Genomic DNA, 24,576 nt, shown 5'->3' on the forward strand with positions numbered 1-24,576 from the left:
TTTTAAAAGATTGATTTTGCTTAAAGGGATAGTTTGCTCACAAATGAAAATTCTCTCATCATTTACTCACCCTCATGCCATCCCAGATGTGTATGACTTTCTTGCTTCTGCTGAAAACAAATGAAGATATTTAGAAGAACATCTCAGCTCTGTAGATCCAACAATGCAAGTGAATGGTGACCAAAACTTTGACGCTCCAAGATGCACAAAGGCAGCATAAGTGATCCAATTGATCTGTTTCTCACCTATCATATCGCTTCTGAAGACTTGATTTAACAACTGGAGTCTCATGGATAACTTTTATGCTGGCTTTATGTGCTTTTTGGAGTTTCAAAGTTCTGGTCACCATTCACTTGCATTGTATGGACCAACAGAGCTGAAATATCCCTATAAAAATCTTCATTTGTGTTCTGCAGAAGAAAGTAAGTCATTCATATCTGGGATGGCATGAATGTCAGGAAACTATTAGAGATATTTCATTTTTGGATGAACTATTTCTTTAAAAGACCTCAACCCGGTTTTAATGTGGTTTATATACCGCTTTTCTCTAAATCCTCCATTACTGTGCAACTACCTAAAATATAAATTATAAATAAAGGCCATTGTTTTTCCCAAAGAAGCCTTACACTTGGTCTAAGGACACGTCCAAGGAAATTTCAGCATCAATGCATTGTGAGCAAACCACATCGTACGACCTGGCTCATGCAAGCGAGCGCTTTCAACTCTGCGTGACAAATCTCCGTGTTTCTGACGGGCTCTGGTGATCCCGCGCGTTTCTCATTCGTGCCGAGCGTCCAGCAAACTTCATTTGAAGTGAATGAAGAATACGCGCTCACCTCCGGAATTACAACCGATGCGTTATCATGAATCGAGGCATGTGCACAACTTAAAACGATGCAGTCTGCAGGCGCATAACCACACAAACGAGCGCGCGCGCGATCCACCTTTCACGGCTGATGTCCTGTTTAATGTGTGAGAGATTTTCCGTTCGTCACCGTCTGCCCGTTCATCACTTCTCCACTGTCCTCCCGTCGCTTTCTTACCAGCTGAGCGTTCGCGTAAAATGGAAATCTGAAGTGCTTCACTTTCGCCGTTTCTCACGTTTCTGAGAGTAAAAGGTAAGACTTTGTTTGTTGGTAATACAAAAGTGTGACGTGCGGCTACGGTTAGAGCTTTTAAATTCACGTGCAGCGTTGTACTGGTTTAAATTAATAGAGAAATCGGCCGGTAATGCACGCTCATGAAACGGCCTTTGATAGGAACGCGTTTTTATCGTCTATCTATGCTAATTTCCAATAGTTTTTCTATGTAAACATACATGAGCTATTGACGTCTTTCACCGTTGCGCCGCGTCTCGCGAAGAAGAACCGCGTTTTTCAAGTTCAGAGAACTTCAACTTTTAAAAACGCGTCTCGAGAAACCCGCGTTCTGTTATATTCGTTGTGCTGCGTCTTGCTTTTTACGTTAGCGCAAGGACGCGTTCGCTAGTTTGAACGGCATCTTAAATCTTTTCTGTCGTCCCGGTTAACATGTCAAGCCGGTGTATATTGGATACGGTTTTTAAAGAGAGAATCTGTTCTCGCGTGTCATTGACGCTTACATCATTTGACCAGGCTAGCGCTGACTTTATCAGCTGATTTTAAATGCTCTGTCGCTTACGGCCGTTGGAAATACATCTATTTCTCACTGTGATAGTTCGCTTTTCTTATCCATAATTATTAGTATTCCGGCCCTTTTCCCTCCTGTTTTTTACAGAGCCTCACTTCACACTTTGAAAACGTGCTGGTTTTGACATTTGTCTCCAAATCTCAGGACAGTGGTGAAATAAGAGGTTGAAGGGTCTTTAACCCTTGTGCGCCAGTAAACAAAAAGTTACTCAGAGGTGCTTCGAGGACAAAAATGTCCACGGCAAAAACCTGCCATAATAATATTATATATTATAGTATATTATAATATTAATATTATAGTTTCTTTTTCTTTTTTTTTAGTTTTTTAACCAACATCAGGCCTGATCATAACTACCAAATATTCATTCGTTTTCAGGATTTTAACGCTTTAAATTTTTTTAGGGGGGGGGGAGCACAAAAAAATGAATTATTTTCCATATACTGAATGCTAATGGGATTTTTTGGGGAGTATCACAGTCTGGGATATGTCAGTGATTAGCAACAGCATTGATTGTGATGCATTATAATTTTTTGTGCAATGTCAGATTTAAAAAAGAAAAAAAAAACAAACCTCACACTGGACCTTTAGAGGACAAAAATGTCTGTGTCAAAAAACTGCCAAACAAATATTATATATCAATATTTTCTTAACCAACATCAGTCCTGATCATAACTTCAAAATATTCATTAATTTTCAGGATTTTAACCCTTTAAATGCCAGTTTTAAATGCCACACACACACGCATTTCTCAATACACACATACAACACATGCTGACATCCGTACCAACTCACCCACACAATTTTAACTGGATCATTTATTCAATTGCCCTGCAGTGCTCTATAATACAGCAAACAGAAAATAGGGAAAAAGCATGTATTTGCTCCATAGGCTAAACATGAGAAAAATGGCACCATCTGGTGGAAAATATTAAAAATTCTCTCCTTTTCCTCCCCAATTTTGAATACCCAACTCCCAAAGCGCTCTAAGTCCTCGTGGTGGCGTAGTGACTTGTCTCAATCTGGGTGGTGGAGGACGAATCTCAGTTGCCTCCCGTGTCTGAGACCGTCAATCTGCGCATCTTATCACGTGGCTTGTTGAGCGTGTTACCGTGGAGACCTAGCGCATGTGGAGTCTTCACACTATTCTCTTTGGCATCCACGCACAACTCGCCATGCGCCCCACCGAGAGTGAGAACCACACATTATAGCGACCATGAGGAGGTTAACCCAACATGACTCTACCCACCTTAGCAACCGGGCCAATTGGTTGCTTAGGAAGCCTGACTGGAGTCACTCAGCACGACCTGGATTTGAACTTGCGACTCCAGGTGTGGTAGTCATCATCTTTACTTGCTGAGCTACCCAGGCCCCCAAATATTGCAGTTTTAATGGGTTTCAGTGGGGACATTTTTGTTCTGAGTGCAACTATTTTGTGTACACAGTGTATTATAGATGTAATTTAGGAACTGAGGTGAAATATCAAAATTCCCCCCAAAATACACACTTTTGGTAAAATTTATGTCGTTGGCATTAACAGCCAAAATGATAAAAAAAAAAAAAAGACAAAAATGTCTTGAAGGTCGCACAAGGGTTAAAAGCTCTTTTGAGACTCAGCCTTTGATGTTCTTTGAAATGTCGACAGCTGAACAGTCAGAAAAAAAGAGGAAAAGGCAAAAGAAGTGTCTCAGGCTCATTTGAGTGGTGCCTCATGAGCTCTGAATGATGCTGGCAGTGGAAAAGGGAGGAGGTGTGACATTGATCCTGCTGAAATGTTCAAGAGAGTTATCAGCTCATCCTCTTTGGTTTTCACATGCCATTCAATGTTTATGCCACTCACAACCTTCTTCCCCCTTTTCTATCCCCAGATCATGCAAGTTCATCCACCTCCATTGTCTCATTTTTTATTGATTTTTTTTTAATTTAGTGTAATTTGACTGCATGAAATGAAACATGCAGTCATTCAAAGTCTGTTCCTTTGTCACAGAAGAGCTCTCTATCTTTTCAGAGATCATGCATATTCATTCCCTCCCTTGCAGTCATCATTTTGAATGTGTGATAAACATACTCCTATAATTTTTAGTGATGTGATTGCATACAACACAACATTTACTTTGGAACACCCAGTGTTGTAATGACACTGCTTTGTGCGCATTTTGAAATGTGTTGACAGGAACATTTATTGGTTTAGCAACGTGTGCCACTATATTGCAACTAATTTTCTTGGTGATTTGTTTTCCCTCTCCTCATCATCAGCATTTGGACTGCATTATTTAGTAGCTCAGATGGCGCCTTGAACACAAAGCAGTATCAGGGGAAGTTTACCTTGTTTTTGGTTCTGCTCTAAAAATGTCAGGAGTTATAGCAGACTCGTTGAACGCTCGGTAGCAACAGATTCTGTGAGAGAGAAACTTTATGAGCATATTCAAAGTTCAGTTTGAAGGTTTCGCTGATTCTTTGTAGCATAGTTCAAGATGGTTTAAAAACAATAGATTTGCATGTGCTTGCAAGGCAGATAAAGAATAGGTACATTTAGGGCTTTGGTTCTGTGTAAATGAAATGCAACTTTGAAATGAGTCTCTACATTAAGCAGTTTGCACTGAATTAATTGCAGAAATTTAAAGAATGCTAATCCTCTCATCATTTATTCACCCTTATGCCATCTGAAACTCGTATGATTTTCTTCAGAACACACAGATATTATGAGGAATGAGGTGTTTTTGTCGATGGAGTCCAAAAGGTTCAAGCTCCAAAAAGGACATAAAGGCAGCATAAAAGTAACCCATATGACTAGTGGTTTAATCCATGTCCTCGGAAGTGATACGATCCCTTTGAGTGAGAAACCGATCAAAATTTTAAAGGATAGTACACCCAAAAATGAAAATTCTCTCATCACTCATGTACCCTCATGCCATCCCAGATGTGTATGACGTTCTTTCTTCTGCTGAACACAAAGGAAGATTTAAAAAAATAATATCTCCACGCTGTAGGTCCATACAACGCAAGTGAATGGTGGCCAGAACTTTGAAGCTCCAAAAAGCACTTAAAGGTAGCATAAAAGTAATTCATATGACTCCAGTGGTTAAATCTACAGGTGCATCTCAATAAATTAGAATGTCGTGGAAAAGTTCATTTATTTCAGTAATTCAACTCAAATTGTGAAACTCGTGTATTAAATAAATTCAATGCACACAGACTGAAGTAGTTTAAGTCTTTGGTTCTTTTAATTGTGATGATTTTGGCTCACATTTAACGAAAACCCACCAATTCACTATCTCAACAAATTAGAATACATCATAAGACCAATAAAAAAACATTTTTAGTGAATTGTTGGCCTTCTGGAAAGTATGTTCATTTACTGTATATGTACTCAATACTTGGTAGGGGCTCCTTTTGCTTTAATTACTGCCTCAATTCGGCGTGGCATGGAGGTGATCGGTTTGTGGCACTGCTGAGGTGGTATGGAAGCCCAGGTTTCTTTGACAGTGGCCTTCAGCTCATCTGCATTTTTTGGTCTCTTGTTTCTCATTTTCCTCTTGACAATACCCCATAGATTCTCTATGGGGTTCAGGTCTGGTGTGTTTGCTGGCCAGTCAAGCACACCAACACCATGGTCATTTAACCAACTTTTGGTGCTTTTGGCAGTGTGGGCAGGTGCCAAATCCTGCTGGAAAATGAAATCAGCATCTTTAAAAAGCTGGTCAGCAGAAGGAAGCATGAAGTGCTCCAAAATTTCTTGGTAAACGGGTGCAGTGACTTTGGTTTTCAAAAAACACAATGGACCAACACCAGCAGATGACATTGCACCCCAAATCATCACAGACTGTGGAAACTTAACACTGGACTTCAAGCAACTTGGGCTATGAGCTTCTCCACCCTTCCTCCAGACTCTAGGACCTTGGTTTCCAAATGAAATACAAAACTTGCTCTCATCTGAAAAGAGGATTTTGGAACACTGGGCAACAGTCCAGTTCTTCTTCTCCTTAGCCCAGGTAAGACATCTCTGACGTTGTCTGTGGTTCAGGAGTGGCTTAACAAGAGGAATACGACAACTGTAGCCAAATTCCTTGACACGTCTGTGTGTGGTGGCTCTTGATGCCTTGACCCCAGCCTCAGTCCATTCCTTGTGAAGTTCACCCAAATTCTTGAATCGATTTTGCTGGACAATCCTCATAAGGCTGCGGTTCTCTCGGTTGGTTGTGCATCTTTTTCTTCCACACTTTTTCCTTCCACTCAACTTTCTGTTAACATGCTTGGATACAGCACTCTGTGAACAGCCAGCTTCTTTGGCAATGAATGTTTGTGGCTTACCCTTCTTGTGAAGGGTGTCAATGATTGTCTTCTGGACAACTGTCAGATCAGCAGTCTTCCCCATGATTGTGTAGCCTAGTGAACCAAACTGAGAGACCATTATGAAGGCTCAGGAAACCTTTGCAGGTGTTTTGAGTTGATTAGCTGATTGGCATGTCACCATATTCTAATTTTTTGAGAAAGTGAATTGGTGGGTTTTTGTTAAATGTGAGCCCAAATCATCACAATTAAAAGAACCAAAGACTTAAACTACTTCAGTCTGTGTGCACTGAATTTATTTAATACACGAGTTTCACAATTTGAGTTGAATTACTGAAATAAATGAACTTTTCCACGACATTCTAATTTATTGAGATGCACCTGTATATCTTCAAAATTGATAGGTGTGGGTGAGAAACGGATCAATATTTAAGTCCTTTTTTACTATAATTCCTCCACTTTCACATTCTTTTGTTTTTGGAGATTTGCATTCTTCGCACATATCACCACCTACTGGGCAGGGGGAAGAATTTACAATCTCTTTTGGTGAGAAACAGATTAAAATTTCAGTCCTTATTCTCTAAAAATCTTGACATTTGGCCCAGCTGGAACACAGTGCATAAATGAGACATTGCATTTTTATTTTCTAGCGGTTACCATCAACCTTTTGACGACCACGATACATTTTAAAAATACCCCTAAAATCTGAATGTGCGATTTGTGTCTCATTTTAACTTGCGTCTGCATTTTCAAAATTGCCCAACTGGGCGGGAAAACTGTGAACTTGGCAACACGTAAATGCGTCAAGCACATGGAAGTGTATGAATGAGCTTCTCTCATTAATGCGCCAAGGAGACTGCGGATGTCAAGATTTATAGTGAATAAGTACTTTTGGTCAGTTTCTCACCCAAAACGATCTCAGTACTTCAGAAGACATGGATTAAACCACTTGAGTCTTATTAATTAGTTTAAAGCTGACTTTACCTTTTTGGAGCTTGAAAGTATTGGACTGCATTGACTTACACTGTATGGACAAAGGCACCTCATACATTCTTAAAAATATCTTTGTGTTCTGCAGAGGAAAAAAAAGTCATACGAGTTTGCAGTGGCATGAGGGTGAGCAAAATGATGAGAGAATATTATTTTTGGGTGAACTATTCCTTTTAAGTCTGAGCGTTCTTCAGGTACAGCCCATGTCACATTGGATATATAAGCTGTTTGTCTTGTTTTCTTCCTTTCTGGCTTTTGATGCTGTTGCCTGCAAACCCATGGCCTCTGTTTACCTTGGTCCTGATAGAGGATATGAACCAGAAGTCAAGGGAAATGCCAAAACAGGCTTTGAGCCTCTGAAGTTGAGAAGCAAAGTCACATCCTCAGTTATCACAATCAGTCTGACTGACAGCAGCATCACCGGTGGCCTCATCTCCAACTATGCTGGAATAAAGCATTTTAGGGCTGTGTCAAGGCACTGTGAGAAATGTCTCCGTAATGGAATGCGTCAGGAGAGTGGTGCACCTTTGATGAGCACCTTTCTGTGCTTTCCACCGGCCTTGAGACACGTCCTGCTCTTCGGTAGTGAAAAACAGGCCAATCACCCCTCTGTTCCTTTCCATCATCCACGCACCGTGTTGAAAGAAAGGATGAGCAGACAGAGAGAGGGGTGAAGATTGAGCATAGAAAAGCAATTTGCTAACTCTATAAATCCAGCCACCTAGGGTATCTGACCCCAGAGATAGAGGCAGGAGGCCATTATTTAAACTCGGGTAACCAATGCTCTTCTATTAACATTGAATGGGCTACTGTTTGCTGGTTGTCTGCGGTGGGACATTTATGGGTTTTATTTACTGTCTTCTACTGCAGGGCCTTGTGGTCAGCTTCTGAAAACCAGCTTAGAGTGGAAGTCGTCTTGGCACGCCGTAATATGGATTGATAAGGGGGCACAATGCATGTCTCCACCAGTTGCAGGATACTAAATTGCAAAAGTGATGCTAAAAGCTTCTTCTCTAATATTTTAAGTGTACTGTATTGTGTGTGTGTTTTTGAGTGAAAGAAAGAGATACAGAAAGAAAAATGCTAGTTTGATCTCTAAATGAAACAAGCTAAGAGTTATCCCCATTGTGCCGTTGAGCAAGAAATTGTCTCTGATGCCTTGGATAAAGCATCTGAGTTAATGACGTGACACCTGTTTTTTTTTATTGATTCAATAATACATACATAAAATAATAATAATAAAAAAATGCAATTCACACAAAACAATTAGTTGAATACAGTTCATGAATGATGAACTTATTCTCATTACTGTGTTCTAAGTTATTTTTATATTGTTTTCCCGGTAAAATAAAAAAAAAAAATATTAAAAGCTGAAACTCTTGGGGGGGAAAAAAGAAGAAATGATGGCATGAGGATTGCAACATGCAGAATAATCTTTATTTTTAAAGTTAAAATCTGATATTTTATGAAAATGCATATTTTGTTCAGGTCATATGGAGTAACCCTGAGAAAACTTAATATTCTTGTACAGAATATGTTTCACCTTGAATTAATGATTAATTTGAGTACACATGTATTCAAGGTGCAAAGAAATTACATTAATACCTTTTACTTTACCATTTGACACCACAAGTCATTCAATCATTTACTTTTTTGTAGAAAATTCTATAAATGTTTTTCAAACATTTTATGAAACCAATATTGACACAAAGATTACTTTTCTATGAACATAACAAATATAATTGTATCTAGATTAGAAAAAATATTTCTAATTTTTATCACCATGAACAGCCATATTTTTAATGACCCATCTGCTAAATGAGGACTTGCATATATTTTAAATTGTTAAATTTATAGCATTATCATATTGTATGTGCCACAAAATGTGACTTAGAAGATAGAGAAAAACAAACAGAAAAATATGTAATGTAACCATGTCATCAAGCAAATGCAAGGTAGTCAAAAATACATTTGAGGATGTAGCCTATATCACAAGACATCAGTGGGCAGAGTACAGTCTAAAATAAAAAAATTTAATAAAAAAAAGCCCTTGCCTACATTATGTAGTATGTAGTCGTCATTGTACAATGACATTTTTCTTTCGAATTATGTCTTTCAATTGCTTTTGAAATCAGTTGCACACTTAAGACTACAAAGTAAAAAGCAGAAAAGCAAAAAGCAGATATTCTGATACCCATTGGGAACAAAGTCTACTTTGCTTCTAGAATAAGAGAGAGCTTTAGTTTGAACTTGGTCATTCTGGGACATAGCTGACTAAAGAAAGTGTTAGATCGGGTAACTGCACTTGAATTCTGGACAATCATTTTCTGTTATTCGTCTGCTTGTTTATGGAGTGAGACCCTACTGTTTCAGTATTATAGATGTGTGCTTTGAAAAGATATCACACGTCCAGGAAAGTCGATCAGCCAGATGCTGCTGTGGCAGAGAAACGACTATTGCACAGTATTGCTTTATCCCTGTCATCCAGAGCTGCACTGATGTATGTACCTTTGCTCTCCTGTTTTGTCAGACATGCTGGCACATTGTGGGAGATTAGAGGAGAATGCAGTGTAACCTCCTTGAAAAAATATTTATAGATTCTCATTTTTCTTTTACATTGACAAAGGACAGGTGTAATTTGGAACTGATAGCCGTGAATACACACCAAAGATGTTCACTCAGATGTTGCTGGGTGTTGCGTTTTGACTGTTCAGAGCTTTAAGCTTCTCAACAGCTCCATTACATTAACTTTTAAAATTATAACATGAAATAATAATGAATAGACCTTCTTTGGGCTACAATTAGGGCCATGTGACCACATACACTATATGGCAAAAAGAAAGTGGACACCCATAAATCATACCTATATGAGAGTAGTGATTTAATTTAAAAACCAATACTATTAATAGGGAGTGGAATTTTATCCTCCCTAACAGCTTTTACTCCTCTAGGAAAGTTGTACACTAGATATTGGAACTTGGCTGCAGAAATTTGCTCCCATTTAGACATGAGCATCAGTGAGGTCAGGTAACGTTCAGCTATGGGGCCTGACTCCAGTGTTGGGGAAGCTACAAGCTACACATAATTTAAAGTAGTTAAACTATTACTAAGCTATCTTAAAAAAATGGAATGTAAATTAGCTAGCTAGCCTAATGTGGAAGAGGGGGCGTACTCAAGCAGCAACCCCGACCGAACCCACCATGCCCTAGATCACACTGGCAAAAATGGGGCCCCAGGATGACCACGAGGCATTTATAGATCTGTTCGAGCATGCCGTGGAGGGGTCGTCCTGGCCCCACGCACAGTGGGCAGTCAGTCTTTTGCCACTGTTGTTGGGGGAGGCTCAGCTTGCAGCCCAACAGCTTCCAATTGCAAGTTTGCTGGAGTATCCAGACCTAAAAGGAGCCATCCTGCAACGGGTCTGCCGTAACTCAGAACAGCACTGTCAGCGCTTCTGGGTGCTGGCGTATGGGGAGTTCAGCTGCCCGCTCGCCTTCGCGCAACAGCTCCGTGATGCCTGTCGGAGGTGTGTGCTGGCCGAAGACCATGACGCCGATGTAGTCATCAACTTGGTGGTGCTGGAGCAGTTTGTCGACCGGCTGCCGAGGGGAACACCGAAGTGGATCCGGTGCCACAGTCCGGCATCACTGGAGGAGGCAGTCCAGCTGGCAAAGGACCATTTGGTGGTGAATCTGGGGGCCGACAAGCCCTCTTCTCTCTCACCCTTCCCCCTCTCCATCCTCCCATTTTCCCGTTCCTGCGTCCCGGAACCGGGGGTCCCTGCCCCCAAAATCTGGGGCTTCCCCAACCCTCTTGTTTCCCCTGTGGCTGTCTCCTCTCCCTCACAGGTTGGCGACTCTGCGGCCACCAGTACGGGTGTAAATCCTGGGCCGGTCTGCTGGCACTGGGGGAATCCCGGGCATTTCCAGGACCGATGCCAGCTGATGGAAGTGGGGGCATTGGTTTGGATTCCCGACGCACCACAGGCCGCCCCCGATCGAGCTGGGACATACCGGATACCAGTGAGTATCCAATGGGGTACATATCGAGCCTTGGTGGATTCAGGCTGTAATCAAACCTCAATTCATCAATGCTTGGTTCAAGGCTTTGGATGCAGCACGCCAGGTGAAGGTGAGGTGTTTGCATGAGGATGTTCAAGAATACCCTTTATTGTCTGTCTTTATTCAATTCAAAGGGCAAAAGCATAAAATAGAGGCAGTTGTTAGTCTCCGCCTCACCCATCCACTAATTTTGGGTATGGATTGGCCAGTATTTACAACTTTATTGAGGGGAATTTGTGTGGCTGGGTCCTGTAACAAAGTGTATTGGTGTGTGGTGTGCGAGTCACTGGCTGGGGAGGCAGTACCAGGGCCGTCTACGTCAGCTCCACACCAGGATGATGCGGCTTCCCCCACCCTTAGAGGATTCTGTGCAGGGGATTTCCCTCTGGAGCAGATGCGAGATGAGACCCTTAAGCATGCCTTTGACCAAGTGAAATTTATTGATGGTCAATGCCTCCAGCCAGACATTGCACTCTCATACCCATATTTTTCGATTATTAAGGATCGGTTGTATTGATTGACGCAGGACACTCAGACAAAGGAGGATACAACCCTACTGTTAGTACCGAAGAGCCGTCAGGGAAATGTTATTCCAGGTGGCTCATTATAATCCGATGGCGAGTCACTTAGGGCAGGAAAAACCACTAAACTGTCTGATGGCCTGTTTCTATTGGCGGGGATGTTCGAAGGTGGTGTGCGGCTTGCCGTGAATGTCAGCTGGTGAATCCTGTGGCTACCCCAAATGCACCATTGCGCCCCCTTCCATTGATCGAGGTCCCCTTCGAAAGAATTGGCATGGACCTCGTCAGGCCATTAGAGTGGACGGCACGTGGGCATAGCTTTGTGTTGGTTCTGGTGGACTACGCAACACGATATCTGGAATCAGTGCCTCTGCACAACATCTCAGCACGAAGTGTTGCAGAGGCACTCTTCAGAATAATCTCCCGAGTGGGGATTCCGAAAGAGAAGCACGGAGGGGAAAGAGAGCCGAGTTTGATCCTGTGTGTGATCTTTAGAAGCCGCTGAAAAGTGAAGTCTTTGTTAATAAAACTTTGTTATTTGGACTGAGAATGCCGTCTCCCACTTCCTCATTCCCTGAAGAGTTAAAGAACTTGTTACACCTACACTTCAAGCTACTTAGATAAAGTAGACAATAAATACAGATAGTGTCTTTATCAGAAGGGGATGTCCACATACTTTTAGCCAAAGTGTAGAATCATGTGCTTACATTAGACACACTCTCATCCTTAACATCTACGGTCTTCTGATGAGCTCAACAGCCTCTATACACAAAGGGATACTTTTAAATTACCACTAACACCCAATTATGCTGCAGCGGTCGGGAAAAAGCATTGGACTGCCATTGTTGGGGCTTTTAGAGCCAGTGTATTAGAGATTGCAGCACTCTCCTCTCGTAGCCTACTGCATGATATTGTTATGGGCTGTGACTCAAACTTGTACAGTGACTTGCAATCAATAACATTAGTGCATTAGAGCAGCCTACTGCAGAGTATTCCTTTTAATTTGTCTTAATGGTCCCCTGCATTTAGCCAATATCTGTGTTTGACCATCTCTGCAGAATATACTGTATATTTCCTGTAAACACGGTAACTACTGTGTAGACTGGGCAATTGAAATACACTGTTCTTCACAGAGCTTTCTGTTGCTATTTAAATAGGATTTAATGTTTTGAAATGGTCTATCCTCAAATTGTGTAGGCTGATGCTTGCTAAATCAAGTGATCAATAAACTGTGAATGTAATTGCACATGAAAAAGCTGGTATTGCAGCCCAGAGTAAGAGTGGATTGCAGTATCTTTCTTTCATTTACCTCTCATGTTCTTTGTATTTAGGTCAAGGAGCAAGGAGCATTTTGGGTGTGTACACAGGGGCATTGAAATTCTTGAACTGTTAGTGAAATTGTACTTTACTATGAAGGTAAATTAAGTGAATATAATATATAATTGCTTTCGGTCCATTGCAACTTGTCACCCACCAATGCATAATTGTGTGTTTGTGGTAATAAGAAAGTAGACCTTTTGCCTCAATAAGCGCAGTTTGATTTGGCGTTTAGACGTTATTCCTACTGAAACAGGAAGTGGGGGTGGGACATGTCGAAGTATTCGTCCCATTTTAAAAATTAGCCAATAGGCTTTAGTTTACAGCCACACACACATTTACTAGGGGTGTAAAAAAAATTTGTATCGTAAGTTATCATATCATATGTACAGCATCTTGCTCATAACTATCAAAAAACAGCTTATTCAAAAAACCAATAACGTAAGAAACCTGTGATTACATGAGACTTATTCTCTGCTTTTGATGTCAAAATGTAAACAGGTGTGAGCACAACTGAGGTGTGTGCTCCTTGAAACAACCCGGTAACACTGTCTTGTTCCAGAGCAGCCTGTATTTCTCCTGAGGTTACCTGTGGGTTTTCTTTGTATCCCAAACAATTACATGTTTGCTCATATTGCTAAATAATATTGTATTATGTCTACCTGACTGTAGCTTGGTATAGCCAGAGATCCCAAAATTTTCCACTTCTTAATAAGTGATTTGAACAGTACTGACTAGCATTTTCTCAAGACAAACATGTAGATTGTGAGTTAATATTGTGAGTCCTTTTCCTATCAATCTAATAAAATTACATGCAGTGCTTGTTTACGCAGGTACTTTATGATAGAGCTCTGCTTTTCTGCTTCCCAATGGCTCAGCGATCTAGCCTGCTCATGTAAGCATTCCACATGACAGCTATGTAGAACCTCATTGACTAAGTTTATGCTACAGACAGCTAATTGCCGCTGTTTAAAAAGCTATAGTGTATCGGATAGTGAAGCTTCTACATTGCCATTTAAATCGTATGTGTGTAACCTTGTGTATCTGTATCATGGCCTAACATATCACAGGGTGTGCTCAAACGTTTGCATACACTGGCAGACATTGTGGGTGATTTCTGGCATCATGATGATTTAAAATATGACTGATCATGCAAAAACAACTATGTGATAATTAAGGATGGCTGATCATATGAAGTCACTTATCCTCACATAGTTGACTGGCTTCTTTTGCATGATCAGTCATGATAACAGAAATCACGCTAGATGGCCCTGATCAATAAGTCTATGGTGAGCCTGGGTAATGTTTGACCTTCACTACAGATCAACAATACAGGCTGACACATCGTGCATGTTTACTGATGGCAACTTGAGAAGGTTTGTTGTTTGCCACACCTGGCTGGCTGTTTAACTTGCAATTAGTGTCTGTGTATAAACAGTCAATGAGTTTGTTAGCTCCCTACGTGGACTTGCTGTTGAGCAGGCTAGATCACTGCACTTTGTGGGTTCGATGTTATTGTTTACTGGGGCCTATTTTATTTTTTATTTTATTGGTCACATTTATGTACAGTTTAATATATACAGTATGTACATACTGTATATTGTAAAGCCAGAGGTAAGGTTCCTCTCAAGGTTTTTTTTTTTTTTTACACTAACTAACAGTGACAATTTTTTTTTTTTCCCTTGCCACAGTCACCTTTAGTTTGCTCATTGGGGCTTTAAGACTTTAAGGCATTTTTTATAAGCTGCTTTGAAACAATGTGTATTGTGAAAGTGCTATTTAAATTAAAATGATTTGAAAGTAGAAACTCATTTTTCTCAAGACAAACATGTAAATTGTGAGTTAATATTGTGAGTTTTTCTCCTAACAATCAAACAAAATAAATGCAGTGCTGTTTAAGTTACTTTATTATAGAGCTCTGCTTTTCGTTCCCAATGTCAGAGACTGTTTTTCATTTAAGATTTTAAATACATTTATGTAGAATCCTTGAATAAGTTTATGCTAAAAAAGGTTGTGGCCGCTGTTTAAAAAATATATTGTATCGTATCGTGAGGCTTCTACATCATATCGTATTGTGAAATTTGTGTATTGTTTCATGCCTAACATATACAGTTGTGCTCAAATGTTAGCATACCCTGGCAGAAATTGTGAAATTTTGGCATTGATTTTGAAAATATGACTGATCATGCAAAAAAAACTGTCTTTTATTTAAGGATAGTGATCATATGAAGCCATTTATTATCACATAGTTGTTTGGCTCCTTTTTAAATCATAATGATAACAGAAAATCACCCAGATGGCCCTGATCAAAAGTTTACATACCCTTGAATGTTTGACCTTGTTACAGACACACAAGGTGACACACACAGGTTTAAATGGCAATGAAAGGTTAATTTCCCACACCTGTGGCTTTTTAAATTGCAATTAGTGTCTGTGTATAAACAGTCAATGAGTTTGTTAGCTCTCACGTGGATGCACTGAGCAGGCTAGATACTGAACTTTGTGGGTTCGATGTTATTGTTTACTGGGGCCTATTTTATTTTTTATTTTATTGGTCACATTTATGTACAGTTTAATATATAAATGATTTCCTCATATCCAGCTCCAGCATTGGCGTGTCCCTTTTAGAAGTGATCATCTCTATGCCCTATTCCCTTCGAAGACAATTACACTCCACTTTGAGAGCTTCAGATGGCTGAAAGGCGATAACGGTCAGTCAGAACTTACTTTTAAGTTATTCTTATTGGAAAATCTGTTTATAACAAATGTACAGCATGGATTGTGCTCCCTTTGAAGTGCCATGCGAATGCATAATCAGGGCTAGTTAGAACACTGCCAGACGTGCTGAAAAGATGTAAGGGGAGGGTGAGTTCTCGTTCTAAAAGCATTTGATTGGACAAGGTTTCTCAAACTCTATGTGACGTCATGTATGTTTCTGAGTCTTTTTAGTGGGAAGAGAGAGACTGCAGATTTTAAATGTTCATCCCTTCTGAAAATTAGTTTTGGAAACGTTTAGAAGTACACATCATATAGATATGGACTAAAAGCAGTAAAACTTTTATTTTGATTTCATAGATTCTTTAAGAAATAATAAGACCATATTATTGAAATTAAACAAGCATTGACAAAATATTACTATATAGCTAACATTTAAAAATCTTCAAATATCATATTGTGCAAAGAACGCTTATGCGATAAGATATTCGTTTTACCTCTGGCTTTGTAAAAAATGTTTTTGCCAAGTTTCAAGTGCCCAATCTCTTTACCGCTCCAGTCAGTCATAAGTTCTTTGAATAGGTTGGTGATTGAAATGTACCAATCAAAAAGGGAATTCATAATGAAGAGTTACACAGAACATGCAGCAATTTTAGAGATTTAGGGTGGGTTGCACCAACAAGGATTAATCTTAAATTTAGATTAAATCAAGGTTTATCTGATAATTTTGTTGCACCAAACTTTAAACGTTGTTTAAAAATAATCAGGGTTACATTTTAACAATCGATTTGATCCTGATTTAAATTTTACAGTAAATCTGAATTAACTTTAATCCTGTTGCTCAATACTTTAAATCTCAGTTAGGGATTAACTTTAAACTTGCAGCTGAGGTTTAAATAAAAAAAACCGGACCTACAATTAAACATGAATGACTATGAACATTGGATGTGCAGTCAGCCCTCTGAGATAAGTTTATCATATTATTTATGTTTATTATGGTCCAAAATGTTGGGCCATTGGCCACGATGTGTGCTTTCAAATTCGATGTGTGAGTGTGGCAGCTCGTCTCGGTGGTGGCACAATTACCCGCTTCCCCATCCTTTACATGTGGAGACACCGGACAGAGAGGGGTCTCTCGAGGAGAAGTGAGAGTAAAGCGTAATTTTGGCATTTAATGAGAGCGGTTACAAGCAATATTATCTCTTATACTCGTTTCAGTCGGCAGCATGGGCTGTTAATGTCTGGCCACAATAGTGGCGCTGACAAGAGGAGGTGGTTGATCCGAGACCCGTGTTGTCCTTTTTCTTAAATTATGGTGCCATATTTTAAAGCTTGTGATATTGTACACATTACTGCAACATTTTCTTAACCTCCTTGATCGGCCCTGTGTCCTAATGATTTACAGCTGCTAAATTCAGAATCCATCATGGCAGACAAAATTAATCGCAAGTGACCGTTTTAATCGGGTTGAATGTTTAATCTCTGATTTGTTAAACCATATTTAAAATTAAGTAGTGCAACACAACTCAAATTAAAATAAAACTTGGATCAACAAACCCTGGATTAGATCTAAACTCTGCGTAATTTAATCCTTATTGGTGCAACCCACCCATAGATTTCAAAAATACTCTTTTTCTAAGTGGTGAAATGCATTCTTCCAAAGAGAGGTTGTTTGAGCTTAATTGAGCAACCCAATGAGAACATCTTCCTGCGTACGATAAAATATTTGATGGGTCTAGAAAGAAAGTACTTCAGAGACATGGCCAGGATAGACAGTAGCTTTTAGTCAGAACTCAAGTTTGGTAATACGTGTGCAGTGCTTTTCTTGGGTCGATACAGCCCCGGCACCAGGAAAGAGATTATCAAAGCCAGGCTTTCCATGTCCACAGGCCTAACGGCATCCAGCTTTATGATTTATCAAGCTGAAAAGGTCAGTTCGCTTCACTGTAATTAATTCTGTCTGATTTGATTTGGGGCCTACATAAAAAAAACTTTATTCATTAATGGCGTATGTCACATACTTTATTTTGTTTCTGGGCTGGAATGGTAGGGGCGAGGAAGCATTCATTAAAATTGGATGGTTTCAGATAATTTCCCATCAAGATGTTGATCATTCTTTGATGTGGAGGACAAATAGACCTCCACAGGCAAGATTTCTTTGTTCTCTAATTAACATGGAACCTGTTGTTCAGAGGCGACTCGCCTGCCAACGTAGCGAACCTTGCCATTTTCTCTGCTTCAGTTGTAATGGTATACGAAGGCAAGCGTCACTTTGAGAACCGACGCATGCTTATATTAGTCTTGCCATTTCAGTTCAGTTGTGTCTCTCTTCACCGTGTTTAATCTTTATGTACTACTACAAGAGAGCGGGGAAGAATGTTGTCAGTTTGCAGCATCTGTGTTCTTATTTGTAATTTTTGTGTTATTAATGCAATCCATTTGCTAGCCATCTCTCATGAGAGACTTACTGTTCAATTTCCTCTTTTTTTTTTTTTTTATAACAAAAATTTGATAACATACTTTCATCACTACTAAAGACACAAAGGAGAAAGAATGAGCTACAGGTGAGGTTTCAGATAGCATTGCACCAATGTCTCTGCTAATCACTATCGAACATCAGCCAAGATTTTTACCTGTCAAGGAGGGTGGAAAAACATGTTGCACAATTGGCCTACAACTTGTGCTGCATCTGACAGAAAATGTCTCTTGTGGAATTGCTTTGAATTGGGTGACAATAAAAGCAGAGTTACAATTTGTAAGCTTTGCACTGCTAGGATTTCACGAGGTGGAGCTAATGTTAAAACTTTTAACACAGCAAATTTGATTACTCACCTTACAAGCTTGATAAAGCAATGAACATGAGTTTCATAGAGCTAAAGTGGAGGCTGCTTTAGCTAAAAATTGAAAATTTTCATCATTCAATTTAGTTAACATGAGTTAAGGAAATTAAAAAATGTTACCAATTTAATATGAGCCTGAACATGAGGCTATTCATAATTCAGTTAATGTGAGTTAAGAATGTTAATATGAGTTAATAATGTGCTTTTTGTTTGACTGTTTTGTTTAAAACTGAGACTAGTTACTGTAGACATGGGAAGACATGTAGAGACATGGAGAATAAAAGGGTTAAATTAAAGGGATAGTTCACCCAAAAATGAAAATTCTCTCATCATTTACTCGCCCTCATAATATCTCAGGTGTGAATTACTTTTTCCCCCCAGCAGAACACATTTAAAGTTGGCATGAAATGGAAGTTGCGACCAACTTTGCTTCCGAATTGCGACATATTTCTGAGTGAAAGCTTATCAAACAAGAAAAAAATGTAGGGCGGGGACTTGAGTTTATCCATCGGTTGTTGATTGATTTGTAAAAGTGGGTGTTGCATAGTGAAATGGAGGCAGATCTGTATGTGAGTTTGCAGTTGACACAAATACACACCCCTTCCTCGAGTGTTGCTCGAGCCAGAGCAGCAATCTCAACACATTGATGATCAAACTGACAACATAAACGCACAACACGGTCTTTTCTTATGACGAGGCTGTAGCCGTTGAAATACGAGCAAGTAAAAGATAACAATATTTTAACGTTGTGAATCACAATACACTAAATATAAAGGGAAAAAACACTTACTCGTGTTGTGCATCCCAAGATACCGGCATTAAAAAATCTGAATAAACTCCAGAGGCATCTGAAGCTTTGTATTCATTGTGATCACTTCAGCAATTCATGCGTGAAATGTCTAAACACATCCGTGAATTCGCCGTTATTCCTCCTCACTTAAAATAATAATTCAAGCCAGCTGGCCCATATCCAAGATAGTTTGGGTTAAGGAATGATATTTTTGGAGGGAAACAGACGAAAATACACCTTATCATCTCTGCATTAACTTTTTGATGCCAGGTTTGTTTATACTCATTAAAACTGAGTACCACTTGCAGACGTCAGCAGAGCAGAGTCAGTCATTTCACCAGAAGATCAAGTCATGATATTTTGATTAAAGATTGCGAGGTAAAAAAAAAAAAAAAAGCAAATAGAAAATATGCATGGATGAATCGTTCAAAATAAGAGCAGTAACATGCATTAGTAAAATAATTAGGGTCAATTTTGGTTTCCTGCTTTAAAGAAAATAGAAAAATATCTTGGCTCAGTAGGTTCTTAACCCTAAAACAGGCAAGAGTGGAAACTGATTAGCAAAATATCATTTCATGTCACTTTTTATATCATTTGGACTTAAGTAACAGATATCCAAAGGAATGTTTTATATATTTTATATATTTTGGATTTTATGAGTTGTATCTCCCTGGATACGCTGCCCAATTAAGGTACAAAAAAGTCAAAGTCATCAATATTTCTGTGTTTTATTTTATGCAAAAATTATGTGTTTTTGAAAACATATCTCTGTGCGTGAGTGTTTGTGAGAGAGAGAGAGTGTGTGTGTATGTGTGTGTGTGTGTGTGTAGAACAAAACTGAGAACAGTTTTGCTTTAAGGTTGCATGTATGACATGTGTAAGTGTAATAAATGTGTATGTGTAATATTGTGGGTTCAAACTTTTACTTTCCTCAATCTGGCAATGTATCTCAGGGGATACGCACACTTCAAAATGTGCTAAATAACAGCATGAACAACATATGACTTAATTTTCTTCTTCTGCATCTTAAGACAATGTTCATAATTAATATTAGCAGTTTTTATTTTTATTAATTTTTTTTAATGAAGAAAAGTAAGAAAAGTCAGCATGTCCTGCACCATGTTGGTTGTAGGTCAGGCTGACTTAACGATCACAGAAAATTTGAACCAAGTCATGTGACCCACATACTCAAAACAGACCCAACTATGATAAATGATAACAAGATTAGGTGAGAAATTCTTTCTCACACCCCCTATAACAAATTAACTTGTGGTGCACATGCCTGTTTAAGGGTTAAAATGGAAGTGGATGGTGATCAGACTTTTGAAGCTACAAAAAGAACAGATAGTCAGCATAAACGTCATCATACGACTCCAGCGGTTAAATTAATGGCTTCTAAAGCGATGCGATTACTTTTGGTGCAGAAAAGATCAATATTTACAGTAAGTACTTTTTAACTCTAAATCATTGCTTCCACAGCAGCGGTATGCATGTGTGACCTAATCGCGTCGGCATGTGAGACATGCGAGAACTGATAAACGTGTGACACACCCAGAAGAGCAGCACTGTTTACAGCCGAGTAGGAGGAATGCTGTAAAGAAGCTTCGTTGGTTTTGGTTTAGATTGGTATTGGTATTTTTTTTCTTTACTCACAATGGTACGTTTGTGTGCTTATCTTGGATGTTTCAACCGAAAGAAGAATGTGAAATTATGTCCATATCATCCCAACGCGAATACATCACACAAGGACCATGTGAACTCAGCGCTCTTGTGAAGCTTACCAGAAGCAACTGTTTAAGGTTAAAAGTACTTAAATATTGGTCTTTTTGACACCAAAAAACTATCGTATCGCTTTAGAAGACATTCAATTTACAGCTGGTGTCGTATGAATGACGTTTATGCTGATTGTCTGTTCATTTTAGAGCTTTAAAAGTCTGATCACCATCCACTTGCATTTTAAGGACCTACTGAGCTAAGATATTTTTCTTCAAATGTGTCCTGCTAAAGAAAGAAAGTCAAACACACCTGGGATATCATGAGGGTGAGTAAATGATGAGAGAATTTTTATTTTTGGGTGAACTATCCCTTTAAATTTCTTCCAATGATAGCCTTAATTATAATAATTACTAATTAAAAATAATTAATTAGCAGTAAATTATGTCTGTAGAAAAACTAAATTTTAACCATGGTCAGATTTCATTGTTTCAAGTTCAACCAAATTGTATTAACGATAAACACTATTTAAAAAATAAAATCAGCGATTATGCAACATATTCTGTTTCTATTAATTGTCTATACTTACTACTGAAATGCTGTATATCAGCATGAGGAATGCGTTTGGTATATCTATTAACATTTAACAATTGTTTTCAGCTATTTATATCCTATTTTGTCTTCTCTTAGTCTTTGTCTTAGTATCGTGTTCTGGCAGTTGATCTTTCGGCAGTATATTGCTTTATTTTGAGAGCACTGATGGCTGTTAAGTATTATGTTCCTATGGAAACAGTAAACTTGCCAAGTTATTATTTCAGGCTAATCTAACTGTATGAGAAATTATGAGATTGCACAATCTCTCCAGAAAACCGTATCTACCAGGGCACAGAGATTTGACCTTCTCCTGCTTCTAAACCAAAGTTTTCGATTGCGGATAGCTTGCAAGCTGTTCAACAGACCAGATCCAGATGACAAAGCATGACCTTTTTTTGTCAGATTGACTTTGTCCTTTTTGAATGGCCATGGACGATCGAGGATGGTTTAAAACCTGACACCTCAATGACACGTGATAAAGCCTTCCTTTTCTCCTCCGGTTTCTCACCCAATACCTGATCTAACACTGTGGAGGTCACAGTGCTAATGGGGGATGTGTTTGCCACAGCCTACAGAGCTCCAGAGTGGCCACAGATTTGAAAATATCTGTCTGCTGAGACACTGGCATAAGTAAGAGGGCAGGAAGTATATGCTAATCATGCCTTATCCTCTTTATTTTTAGAGCTGATCTCCTCTGAGTGCTCTCTCTCCTGCACTCTCTCTCTCTCTCACTCCTGATCTGTTTCGATGAGGATGCGATGAGTCAGAGGAAGGGGAATGAATGTTAACCTGGCACTAAACTACACTGGGTATAATCTTATTGGAGATGTACAAACACTGATTTGCAATGTCATTTGTTGAAGGCAAAAGCATAAATGTTTAGGGCATTGGGCGTAGTGCCTCAAATGTAGTGTTAGGATGCTGTTTTTCCCTTACATTATTCAATTAAGCCATATTACTGTAAGTTACTTGTGCTAACCAGGTCTTACTGCTGCACTTGCTCAGGGGGAAAAGAGTCTGTACACATTTTATCTTTTCTAATGTTCACTCACATTGTGCATTTCTTTTTATAGCTCATTTAATCTATAAAGTGATGACATTAAAATTGCCATTTTGGGGTGCCTGGGTAGCTCAGTGGTAAAAGACACTGGCTACCACCCCTGGAGTTCGCTAGTTCACTAGTTCAAATCCCAGGGCGTGCTGAGTGACTCCAGCCAGGTCTCCTAAGCAACCAAATTGGCCCGGTTGCTAGGGAGGGTGGAGTCACATGGGGTAACCTCCTCATGATTGCTATAATGTGGTTCGTTCTCAGTGGGGCACATGGTGAGTTGAGCGTGGATGCCGCAGTGGTTGGCGTGAAGCCTCCACATGTGCTATGTCTCTGTGGCAACGTGCTCAAGTCACATGATAAGATGTGCGGGTTGACTATCTCAGATGCGGAGGCAGCTGGGATTCGTCCTCCACCACCCAGACTGAGGTGAACCACTACATGACCTCGAGGACTTAAAAAGCACATTGGAATTGGGAGAAAATGGGGAGAAAATCTTGCATTTTTGTAAAGATGATCAGTGCTTAGGCTTCACATCTATGACAGAGGTGTCAGTTTAAAGAATATTACTAGCTGTATAATCCACTTGCTGTAATCTTGTTAAAGCTGGCACAATATTTGAGCCTTAGGCAAATTTGTTCACTATGTCAGTTCTTCTTTAAATTATTGTCTAGCATTGAATTAACAATAACGACTTTTAACTCCAGATTAAAAGAGACAGGCTTAACAGTAGTTTAAGTCTGTTATAAAGATATGTCCTGAAGTTTTCTGATTTTAAAGTGCATGTATCCAGTGGCAAAATATTTAGATAATTTACAGTATAAAACTGTTATAAATGTTAGAAGATTTAGATCAGCCACAAGCATCTGAAGCTTCACTTGGACTGGAATAATTGTAAATTTTATTTATTTAAATAACACCTATTATGGTTTTTAAACGTGCCTAATTTTGTTTTAAAGGTCTCATACAATAGATTTACATGCATCTAAGGTCAAAAAACACTAATTAGCTCATAATTTAAATTGCAGCATTACCATTTTTCCCCAGTGTCAAAAACGACTCGTTCAATGATCCGTTCTAAAGGATTCATTCTAAACTCCTCCTTTCAGAGAGCCTACTCTGCTCTGATTAGTCAGATGTCCCAGTCTGTTGTGATTGGTCTACCACTTGGTGTAGTGTTTGATGGAGAGTAAAAGCTGTTCAGAGGCCAGGGTTTTTGTTACCAAATTATGTAGGTTAGTACAGGAAGTGAGTCTGGAATTACTAACGACTCGTTTCAGGTGTTCAGAATCGGTTCTTTCTTTTGGGAGTCAATAACTCCATTTGTTGTGCACTTTGATTTTTGAAACTTTGCAGACTTTTACATTCACAAACAGCTATATAACACACTACATGAAAGCTAATATTTGAAAAACCATAATAGGTGCTCTTTAACCAATGCTTAACATTATGAATTGGATTCATGTCCAGTAGTTGTGTACACTGAATTAATTTAACTCAGCCTTGGCAAACATCAACTACCCAATCAGTTTGATCTCATGAAAATTACGTGACTCTGGCAGTATTTTTGCAAAATTACATTACATGGTTTATTGCATGTATTGCAGCAGTTCTGAGGTGAAGATATCCACCATGCACCACTAAAAGCGAGTTAAATTTTCTCCCAAACAGATGAGGTTTTTAAGGTTTATACTCTACTGAGTTTTAAATTAAGAAAACCTACCTCCCTACCCTAAACCTTAAACCTAAACCTAACCGATAGTGTCGTAAAAAGCAATGTGAGATGAAAAACACAATTGCTGAAGCAACCACTTCATTTTGTGGAGCTACCACGTAACTTGATCAAGCTGTAATTAGTCATGCACTAGCAAAAGTGTTTAGATATCATAAGATATCATTGTGTGAGGAAGAGGGTGAAAAGTAAGTGTTTCTGAAGTGATGATCTGCTGTTTTAGTCGTGATTTGTGAAACAGAATAAAAGTCGTTGTTTTAGCGCCTCTAGTGGTGTAGTGTGTCAGAAACTGCCGTGATA

At 39.1% G+C, this 24,576-nt stretch overlaps 1 protein-coding gene across 1 annotated transcript in view; it reads left to right on the forward strand.

Moving 5' to 3' along the window:
* The first annotated feature begins 946 nt into the window (after window positions 1-946).
* Window positions 947-24,576, forward strand: part of LOC127418371 (dystrophin-related protein 2-like) — a 234,719-nt gene continuing 211,089 nt past the window's right edge. Inside the window, exons 1-2 of the mRNA XM_051658987.1 lie at window positions 947-1,118; window positions 15,447-15,555. The gene's annotated coding sequence lies outside the window, so the exon portion shown is untranslated. The remainder of the gene's footprint in view (window positions 1,119-15,446; window positions 15,556-24,576) is intronic.

The sequence above is a fragment of the Myxocyprinus asiaticus genome, chromosome 27, assembly GCF_019703515.2.
Source record: "Myxocyprinus asiaticus isolate MX2 ecotype Aquarium Trade chromosome 27, UBuf_Myxa_2, whole genome shotgun sequence".
Classification (NCBI taxonomy): Eukaryota; Metazoa; Chordata; class Actinopteri; order Cypriniformes; family Catostomidae; genus Myxocyprinus; species Myxocyprinus asiaticus.